At 34.6% G+C, this 9224-nt stretch overlaps 1 long non-coding RNA gene across 1 annotated transcript in view; it reads right to left on the reverse strand.

Annotated features, from left to right (window-relative positions):
- Positions 1-1047, reverse strand: part of LOC135730423 (uncharacterized) — a 1713-nt gene extending 666 nt beyond the window's left edge. The window contains exons 1-2 of the long non-coding RNA XR_010525966.1: positions 897-1047; positions 74-182 (exon numbers count right to left, since the gene is read on the reverse strand). This is a non-coding gene — a long non-coding RNA (uncharacterized lncRNA). The remainder of the gene's footprint in view (positions 1-73; positions 183-896) is intronic.
- Between the last annotated feature and the right edge of the window lie 8177 nt (positions 1048-9224).

Raw genomic sequence — 9224 nt, forward strand, 5'->3', positions numbered from 1 at the left:
CGTGGTAAAATTAAACTGTTTGTGTGGTTTTAAATGTTTAAGATTACAAATAGATGGGAATTAAAGTATTGACCTTCTTCATTGTAGTCTTCACGTTCTGGGTCCTATCACAGATGTCGGCCCCTCATTGGTGGGCATGTCATAAACTCAACACCGGTTTGAGATATTATATCCATCCATATCTGCAGTGGTGAAATAAAAGAAAAAAATTATATAAAACTTTGAACAGTGCAGTGTGATTGTGAATAAATAACTAAATTACTCGATTTTGGATGTACAACAAAAATACATAAGTTTGCTTTTAAGGACAAACATTTTTAGACTTTTAAGAATATTTAATATTTTTAAAAGTCTAAAAATGTTTGTCCTTAACAGCAAAATACACAAACTGTTATTTATATGCACAAAAATAAACGACAACAGCTGCACTTCCACGCCCTTTGTAGTATGACATTTTGTCAACAGAGGGCGCAATTTTTTAAAATTAATTTTTTTTTATATAAAGTTGCTGCGAGCAACAACTGTGGTATCAAGAAAAACTAAATTATTTAAAACATTACTTTTTAAGTCTTTAAAACAATTAAAAAATATATAAATATAAAATGTATACTATATAAACACACACATTTATAAAATATTGCCTATATTTAAAATAAGGTTGCATTAAACATGTATATTACCAACAAGATGTAGGTGACTTAACTCTTGCGAGTCAATTGCCTTGTACATTTCTCCTAAACTTAAGCCTCCTTGTTATACATATTATATTTAACTATAATGAATAAAAACTGTAATAATAACTGCAAAAGAAGCTTAACAAAACACTTTCTGATTAAAACAATTAAGCACTATGTAATGTTAAATGTAACCCAAACTTGTAAAATAGTTGTTTCTACCTGAAAGTTATGGCTCTGTCTCCATATATGTGCTGGTCCAGAGAGTCAGTCTGGGTTTTGAGGAGGTCCACAGAAACACATTTGAGTTCCAAAACCTAGACATTGTTATTAATGTGGTCATATCGCTGTCGCCTGTAGCTGAAGAATGCCTTTGTCGTGTATGAGGTTCTTTTTATTAACCTTCCTGTGGAAGTGAGGAATCAGGATGGTCATTCCCCAAACCGGAATTCCTGTGTGTGTTTGGGACTGATAAAATGCTGAACAGAACTAACTCCATCCTCCTGCTTAAGTTTGTCAACTCAGAGAAGAAAGTTTCTAAAGAAATACAATTCCTTTGAAGCCATGCAAGAAAGCACAGCATTTAGAAAGAAAATTCATCTTAAAATTGCTTTCTTTTCGTTATGAGTAATAAATAATAATCCGTGATTGCACTTATTTGCATGCAACACTTTTATAACTCAATACTGAAGCATTGCAATAGGAGTGCAATGGTTATGAGCTCAATCCCAATAAAAAACATAAATAAAAACTATATAGCTTGAATCTACTGTAATTGCTTAAGATGCATTAATGTAAATGTATAACACCCATGACTACACATCACAATGACAAACTCGTTGTGAGTTTGATTGTGTATTGAAAAAATATAGATTATTTCTCATATATATGCCGTTTTAAGGCATTTACTGTAGGCACAACAGGGTATTCGCAGTGTAACATGGCCCTGAATGCCTTTAATGCTAAAAACAGCCTAATGTGTTAGTCTGGGGTCTCATTTATAAAGCGTTCCCACGCAAAGGTTGTGATCTATAAAAAACTAGATGGGATAATGGGCTTGAACGGTGGGATCTGAGGATGATTCATGTACGCACACTTGCAGGTGATCTGTGTTTTATAGAGGGAACATTGCTTTGTTTTATAAGTCTTCATATTTTTTGGCGTATGCCATTTTTGGCTTTTGTGTGTACGTAGACTTTTACTAAGGATCCTAAGCACAGTTTTAGAAAAAAGAGACCCCTGGTCTTTTGGCTGGTTTTGGGCACATTGGGCAATGCATTTTTATCAAAACAATGTCTTAATAAACAAATTATTTAGGTGCAGTCATTAAAGGGACACTCCACTTTTTTAAAAAATATGCTCATTTTCCAGCTCCCCAGAGTTAAACTTTTGATTTTTACCGTTTTGGAATCCATCCAGCCGATCTCAGGTTTTGGCGTTAGCACTTTTAGCATAGCTTAGCACAATCCATTGAATCTGATTAGACCATTAGCATCGTGCAAAAAAAATAACAGAGGAACTACTCTCATTCTGGCGTAATAATCACACTGCAAAAAATTATTTTCAAGAAAAACTTGTCTTAGTATTTTTGTCTTATATCTAAACAATTCTTAAATTAAGATGTTTTTTCTTGATGAGCAAAATGACCCAAGAAAATAAGTCTAGTGTTTAGACCAAAAATATCAAATTTAAGCACAAAAAATCTGCCAATGGGGTAAGCAAAAAAATCTTGAACATTTTTCTTAAACACTAAATTCAAGAAAAATTCAAGAAATTTTGCTTACCCCATTGGCAGATTTTTTTGCTTGTTTTATGCACAAATTTGATATTTTTTGTCTAAAAACTAGACTTATTTTCTTGGGTCATCAAGAAAAAGCATCTTAATTTTTAAATTTTTAAGACATTTTTACTGAAAACGAGACAAAAATACTAAGAATTTTTTTTCTTGAAAATAATTTTTTTTGCAGTGCAAGGACTTTTCTGCAGGAGGTGCAATGATATCACGCAGTGCCCAAAAATAGTCCCCTGCTATTGAAAGTTACTAAGGGCACTATTTTCGGCTGCTGCGTAATATCATTGCGCCTCTTGCAGCCATGTTACAACAGCAAAGTCCTTGATTATTACGCCAGAATGAGAGTATAGTTCCTAACCATATCTGCCTAGAAAACATCAACTTTTAATTTTACGTCGGTCTTAGTACACGATGTAACTACAGAAGAGTCAAGTTTTAAATAGGAAAAATATCGAAACTCTTTGGTTATTTTTAGCGCAATGCTAATGGTCTAATCAGATTCAATAGATTATGCTAAGCTATGCTAAAAGTGGTACCGCCAGACCCAGAGATCAGCTGAATGGATTCCAAAAAGGTAAAAATCAAATATTTAAATCTAGGGGAGATGGGAAATTAGTATATTTTCAAAAAAAGTGGAATATCCTCTTAAGTTATATACAGTATACTGTATTTTCCACTAAGATAGTCCCTGACATGTGAACTAAGAATAACTGGTTATTGGTTAAACAGATGTTTTGTAACAAAGATGGTATAGCCCAATTGTATTTAAGAACAGCTAAATGCATATAAACCATTCAGGATCTATGACCATCTGTTTTTAAAAGCATCACAAAACAAAAAGTAAAAGAAGAAAATGTGTTTATTTTAAACAACAGGCTAGTAAGTTTAAATGTGCAAGAATCCCATTAGCAGGGAGAAATGCAGCATTTCCACTATAGCAGGAAACAGGAAGGTGCTGGTGGATGAAGATAACAGCTCCTGCTTTATCCCAACAATAAAAATCTCACCCGTTCAGGAAAAGGATCTGCGTCAGCACAGAGTGACAGATTTTAGAAAGACGAAATCCTGCCAGATTCAAAGTGTCATGAGAAATCACTGTTTCATAGAAACATCTCAAGCACAATGATGTGTTGCTTATTATTTATAATAAATTGTATCAAACTCTTTCCTGCTTTTAACTAGCACAAATAGTTTAGTTAATCTTTATTATAATGTGCACAGAGGTTCAATCTGTAAAGCATTGCACTACCATTACAAAATACTGTAGGTTCGATTCCCAGGCAACACACATACTGATCAAATGTGTTGCGTAGATTAAGTCACTTTGGATAAAAGTGTCTGCCAAATGCATAAATGTAACTACCCTAATATCATATTTGACCAATCTATAGTAAAGTAGCCAGTAGCATGGATAAAAATAAACCTCCATGACAGTAGGGGGCTCTCACATGACTATAGGTGTTTCAAATACTAGCAAATGTTTTAAGCTGGCAGTGCCACCTCCTGAAACCACCCAACCATTCACACTGTAGACATCTTTTCTCAGATAAGTTCAAAAGAGCAAGTTTCTGGATGGGAAATCAATTCTTGGAAACTAAGGGATGTGCATTGTTGAAAGGCCTTTGTAAATTTAGGGTGGGGTGGTCAAAAAGAAGACGCTATTCAAACTTAATGAACTTGTTTTGAATTCCTCGCTTTCTGAATGGCAAAAGCATTCCATGGCGTGAAAATAAAGCGAAGAACAAATGCCGGAAGTGATGTAAGAAATTCTGTTCTTTATCTGGCATTCCCAGTCCTCACCTGCTGAACCAATCACACCCCCTTTTCCTTTAAAGCCTCCTCCGTTTTGAGCTCCAGACCGCTGGGTACCTTATTATAAGCGGGAGGAAGCCATTCATCTCAAGGTCTGATTTCCTTTAAGAACGTGCAAGCAAAACACGACTTGGTTCTTTATGTTCTCTGTGTGGGACGATCGAGGATGTGACCTTTTACACAGTGCATGAGGTTTTCTTGAGAGTTGAGAAATAAGATTTTATATAAAGTTAATAATGTAGCCCTGAAAGCAACCGGCAGAGCATGGTGCCAAGTTTATGGGGCAGATTGCCAGGGAACACGCATGATAAGTGATATAAAATGCCCGAATAAAAGTATCTGCCAAATGCAAATGATTTCAATTAATGGCTGCTGATGTAATGTTACATTACTGACTCAATAAATTGAGTTATACTCTATACTGTATGGTGTAAGATGACAATTCAGCAAGTGTAAGGATTATAAATCACACAATAATTAAACACAGCCAAAGTGGAAAAGTTAACATACGCTGTAATAGGCCTATATATTTGGCCAAAAAAAAAATAGAAATTAAATGACACGGTAAATATGTTTGCAGTTTGCACCACAAAAATATCTGTAACTCATAAATTTTTTTTAAATGCAATGAAATTTAATTCAGCTTCTTGTCCAACTTAGTTTCAAATCAGTTGAGTTAGAGAACGTTGTTCTTAAAAGGTTTTTAAATATAGGCACAAATAAACACCCTTTTCTAAAGACACAATGCTATTTTATTGCTTAATATGGCTAATGTTATGAAGACATCAACGCTGCAGATTGTACAGCACATGACCCCATTACTGTAATAATGCCATTGCCATGTTTCTGTAACCATCAGTGCAATTACAAATGGATTGTTTGGTTGCATGTAAACGTACCTAATATTGAAATATTTACGTGTCTGATTTGATTGTGTTAAATTGTAATGTACTTGTAGTTTATAAAATGGTTAGTTCCCGTCCTTGATTCGGATTAGTCAACTGTTTTATTTCCAATATGTTTATGATCAAACACAGCTATGACAACAGCGCCTATGATTCTATGTATCACTGCGCAGGACCCTCAGCAACATAAACACATTAAAGGGGACATCTCACAAGATTTGTTTAATATGTCAAATAAATCTTTGGTGTCCCCACAGTACATATGTGAAGTTTTAGCTCAAAATACCATATAGATAATTTTATTATAACATGTTAAAATTGCCACTTTGTTGGTGTGAGCAAGAATGTACCGTTTTTGGGTGTGTCCTTTAAAATGCAAATGAGCTGATCTCTGTACTAAATGGCAGTGCCGTGGTTGGATAGTGCAGATTAAAGGGCGGTATTATTATAATATCCCTTTCTGACATCACAGGGGAGCCAAATTTGAATGACCTATTTTTTTCACATGCTTGCAGAGAATGGTTGAGAGGGAGGTCTCTGCGGAACAAAAAGAGGCGTTTCCCAATTGTGGGGCGTTTTCAAACTGAAATAGGTGTTGAAAAATAATGATGTATGGCTTTTCAGGTCTTCTGTACTTTTTTTGATTGGATGGTTGAAGACGCCTAATCCCATTTTGAAAATGGGAAACGCCCCTTTTTTGTTTCACAGAGACCTATACTTCGAATGGTTTACCAAAACTAAGTTACTGGGTTGATCTTTTGCACATTTTCTAGGTTGCTAGAAGCACTGTGGACCCAATTATAGCACTTAAACATAGAAAAAGTCAGATTTTCATGATATATCCCCTTTAATGTGAAACCTTCACTCGTCAGGGACTATTTTTTTCAGCGAAGGGAAATATTTTAGTTATTTTACTTCTTAAAAGTTGCGCTGATACATTTTTTATATATTATTTGTATTATTTGTAATGTGTGGAAAGCGTTTTATTAAAGCAATAAGGTAGCCTACAAAATGCTGAGCTGTGTTACAGTATTCCTAAAAAAGGATTCAGTATATAATAAAAACCTATATAAAATTATATATATTTATATAGTTTACCTTATTTTTTTAGATTTATTTTCAGCATAGTGACACAAGCCATTGATGAGCACTTTAAAATCTGCAAAATGTTTTTGTGCAAGAATCTACAGTAACCTTTTTCTATATATGCATATATTTGTATATGCCTTTGCACCACCTCGAATTTATTTTATTTGTATATATATTTATTTTTTTATTATTTATACCATTGAGAGATGGGGTGGGTCGCCTGGGAATACGGGAGGGCAATTTGGGGAAAGAAAAAAATATGTTCAGTATGTGTACAGTGACACTCTAAAAACTTTGATCAAAACAATTACAGAATCTACAGTAACCAAGATGTTTTGAGAAGATGTCCTTTATTTGATAACCATAACCCCAGCTATGATTATAAAACAACACTTTTTAACACACTTTATAATTTTAATGGACATCTGATGCCCTCTTGTGGTCAAATATTTCCCAAGCTCTGTTTCTACTTATCTCAACTGGTCATAATCCTAAAATCCAACTTAGATTACATTAAATACAAGTTCAATTGTAAAGATTATTGAACAACATTTTTAGGCTGTACATTGCTACGTATAGTGATTCATTTTATGTAGTGTTTTGTATTTAATCTTATATTAACCTCCTAAGACCTGGTGTGTCCAAATACGTGACAATCAAATTTTTTGTTGTTTGCACCATAATACTTAATTTTGTACACACATGTGGACAATTACACTGTTTCATGTTCAAAGAAAAAATTTTGGTTATTATATTTGGTTCTTCCTAACCCCAAATAGCTGGAAGAAATATGAAAAAAAGACAAACCAAAGCTCGGGATTTAGGAGGTTAATAGACTACAATAAAATTAAAGGCGGGGTGCATGATCTCTGAAAGCCAATGTTGACATTTGAAATAACCTACACAATCACGCCCCTACCCCAATAGAATCTTGACCTTTTTTGATAGACCCGCCCCACACATACGCAACCCAGGCAACGATGTCAGTTAGTAGACACGCCCCTTACTGCTGATTGGCTAGACGTGTGTTTTGGTACTCTGCCCGACTCCCTTTTCCAAAGTGTTATCAAAAATCATACACCCCGCCTTTAAATGTTACATTTTGAGATTTTTTTGTATAGCTTTGTACAATAAACAATTTGTGTAACGTTTCATCACCTGATGTCCTATGCAAAATATATTAGGAAAAATAAGACAAATAGGATGTTTTAAAATGACCTTTAATTTGTTAAACTTCTACATAAAAACTGTCCAGTTTGGCAGACATACAATTTTGTCTTACAATATGAATGATTCGATAACTGAAATAAAAGTTCATATACTGGTTAACAGTTGCAAACAAAACACAAGCCTTTCACACATGATTTTGGCAGTTGTTTATGAGGTCTTTGAAGGAAGGAATCCAGCAAATTCAAAGCACAATATACAGAAAATACACACACGCGCACACACACACACATACGCACACATGTCAGCTCTGCAGTAGTTTCTTTAGAAATGACATGACGATATTACTCACTTTCAGAACCTATTATTAAAGAGCAGCCCAAATATATATTCTGAATGAGGTAAATACTTGTGTTTAACACCAAAAATGATATCAGAATGATATCAACAGGGTCCAAAATTAACTTTCTGCCAATAACAGGTTAAAAAAAGCAAAACATTTCAGACAGCACAGATCATTGTGTTGCATATACCATAATAAAAGCTACACGTCTCCGTGAGGAAATGCAACACAAAGACCCATTGTCATGCTCTTAATACTCTTATTTTGGTGGCTTGATGAGACTAATTTTCCATATAGCCTACTGTATGTGGCACTACATACTGTACGCCTCTGGAGAAAACAACTTCAGATGCTTATGTCATTCATATACGATTAAAGATGATCATGCTTAATACATCTTAACTTATGTTTTACTGTATGTAACAACTTCAAATGAAATTTTAATCTTTTATTTGCGTGCCACTATTACTGATATTTACTACTTGGCGTGTTTTAATTTTGGACTCTGGACATTTATCATTCAGAAAGTAAAAAAAAGAAATTTTATACAGTGTAAACAATTCAAAAAATTTATTTAAGGTGGTGTAGATGGGTGACCATGCAGATCTTTAAAAAAAAATGAAACGATTTACATCCGATAAGGAAATAAACAGGCACAAACACAGTTTAAAAAGCTTAAGTTCAACCGTCAGTAGTCGAGGGCTTGAACTTTATGGAGAACTGGATCCCCTAAGACTGGCACACACACAAAGAGACAGGGCAAGCATGCATGCGTCGAAACACAGCACCAGCTGAAGACCACCATCAACATCTACTGAATCACTGCACCACTACAGCTACACCAGACACAGCCACTGAACTCAGAGAGAGAGAGAAAGAGAGAGAGAGAGAGACCAGGGTGAAGGAGAGAAAGTGAGAAAATAAAAGAGAGAGAAAGATCAGATGATAGTGAGAGAACAAGAGAAAGAAAGAGAAAGAGAGAAACTGGCTGATAGGGTGAAAGAATGAGAGAAACCAGCTGATAGCGAGAGAGAATGAGATAATAAAATGAGAAAAACAGCTGATGGAAAGAATGAGATAATAAAAGATAGAGAGAAACCAGCTGATAGAGAGAGAACGAGAGAAATAAAGAGAAAGACAGAAACTAGCTGATAGAGAGAAACGAGAGAAATAAAGAGAAAGAGAGAAACTGGCTGATAGGGTGAAAGAATGAGATAATAAAAAATAGAGAGAAACCAGCTGATGGAAAGAATGAGATAATAAAAAATAGAGAGAAACCAGTTGATGGAAAAAACGAGAAAATTAAAGAGAGGGAGAGAAAGAGCAGCTTATAGAGAGAGAGAATAAAAGAGAGAAACCAGCTGATAGACAGAGAGAGCGAGATAATAAAAAAGAGAAACCAGCTGATGGAAAGAATGAGAGAATAAAAGGTAGAGAAACCA

Source organism: Paramisgurnus dabryanus, chromosome 11, assembly GCF_030506205.2.
Source record: "Paramisgurnus dabryanus chromosome 11, PD_genome_1.1, whole genome shotgun sequence".
Lineage (NCBI taxonomy): Eukaryota > Metazoa > Chordata > Actinopteri > Cypriniformes > Cobitidae > Paramisgurnus > Paramisgurnus dabryanus.